This window comes from Borostomias antarcticus (assembly GCF_949987555.1).
Source record: "Borostomias antarcticus genome assembly, chromosome: 20".
Classification (NCBI taxonomy): Eukaryota; Metazoa; Chordata; class Actinopteri; order Stomiiformes; family Stomiidae; genus Borostomias; species Borostomias antarcticus.
The window spans coordinates 1,194,278-1,196,324 of NC_140253.1; the positions used below are offsets into that span (position 1 = coordinate 1,194,278).

Below are 2,047 nucleotides of genomic sequence, written 5' to 3' on the forward strand. Positions count from 1 at the left end.
TTGCTAGTAGATGGTATTCATTCCGTTCGCGATAACGTTATTGCAGCCAGGCTAAATTCCTCCAGGGAGTCAGTGACAGGCGAGTTGAAGAGCTTCACTCCCCGCCAGCAGGAGCATTGGCCGCGGCTACCGCATCTTGGATAACCCGCTGAGTTCCTGGCTGCTACAGTATTTCACATTCGCCCTTGATCAATCCCAATACCGATCCATGGTAACAATGAATCAATCGTTCAGATCAGATCGGAAGTGCTGCATGCATGTTACAACATCATTGTTAGCTTTATTAACATAACCATAGCCTACATTTATCTCTCTAACGTTAGGCTATCCATCTTACACCAGTCGGCCATTCGATAAATGGAAGCGGTGAACGCCAACGTTGACTGAAAACACCCAAACTCAGTGTATCGTTTCATCTTCATGCTACACATCAACTCCTTTACATTGTATGTGAATAAATTTGGTTATTTGGCAATTTGGTTTGGAAATGCTCCCTATTTCTGAGGTCCCAAGGTTGGTGAGTATGGCAAGCTATAAGCTATTAATACAAGCATACCGCTCAAAAAGGGCTTAATACATACAACAAACTGATCAGGCTAATCATTTTTTAATGAAAATGACCACAAGACAACCTCCTGTGCATAGTTGAAATGGTAGTGGGATACGGTGATAAACTGGAGTGATCATTTGACAGCAATTATTAGCCTTTTCCAGGAATGGACAGAAATGGGATATTTTTAGAATAACAGGAATTTATTCACATACAATGTAAAGGAGTTGATGTGTAGCATGAAGATGAAACGATACACTGAGTTTGGGTGTTTTCAGTCAACGTTGGCGTTGACCGCTTCCAGCTATCGAATGGCCGACTGGTGTAAGATGGATAGCCTAACGTTAGAGAGATAAATGTAGGCTATGGTTATGTTAATAAAGCTAACAATGATGTTGTAACATGCATGCAGCACTGCCGATCTGATCTGAACGATTGATTCATTATTACCATGGATCGGTATTGGGATTGATCAAGGGCGAGTGTGAAATAGCAGCCATGAACTCAGCGGGTTTTCCGAGATGCGGTAGCCGCGGCCAGAGCTCCTGCTGGCGGGGAGTGAAGCTCTTCAACTCGCCTGTCACTGGCTCCCTGGAGGAATTTAGCCTGGCTGCAATAACGTTATCGCGAACGGAATGAATACCATCTACTAGCAAACAAAACATGTTCAATTATATTTAACCTGTTAAAACTAAGATGCCAGGATCAAAAAATAATTTCTCCAATTGATATATTTGACAAAAACAGGTTAATATGCAAGCCGGTTTTCATTGCTAAATCAAAGCGGGGAGAGCCGGGAACGTGCGTGGACGCGCGTCGGCCAGAGAAGCTCAACTGCGCAAGTCAAAAGTAACCGGAAATAGCCAAGTGACTACAAATCTAGCCAAGATGGCGCGGTTCAATAGGCCTTCACTTTAGATTTCGATTCCTGGGGGCTTGGGGGAGACAGAGAGCACACGCTCAGGTTCAACCTGCAGGGGGAGACAGAGAGCACACGCTCAGGTTCAACCTGCAGGGGGAGACAGAGAGCACACGCTCAGGTTCAACCTGCAGGGGGAGACAGAGAGCACACGCTCAGGTTCAACCTGCAGGGGGAGACAGAGAGCACACGCTCAGGTTCAACCTGCAGCTCAGGTCACCACACACAGGAGTACAGTACATGCAGTACATGGACTACAGTAGTGCAGAATTCATCTCATAGGAGGGTAAATGGTAAACGGACTGCACTTATATAGCGCTTTTATCCAAAGCGCTTTACAATGAAGGCCTCTCATTCACCCATTCACACACATTCACACACCAATGGCGGCAGCTGCCATGCAAGGCGCTAGTCTGCTCACTGGGAGCAATTTGGGGTTCAGTGTCTTTGCCCAAGGACACTTCGACAAGTGGACAGGAGGAGCCGGGATTTGGACCGCCAACTCTGCGATCATTGGACAACCCGCCATCATCATCATCATGTGGTCAGAATCCTCATCCTCACATCCCTCTCTAGCC

General features: G+C 46.3%; 1 protein-coding gene across 1 annotated transcript in view; it reads right to left on the reverse strand.

Moving 5' to 3' along the window:
• Window positions 1-2,047, reverse strand: part of tesk1a (testis associated actin remodelling kinase 1a) — a 77,535-nt gene that overhangs the window by 12,390 nt on the left and 63,098 nt on the right. The gene's annotated exons all lie outside the window — the stretch shown is intronic.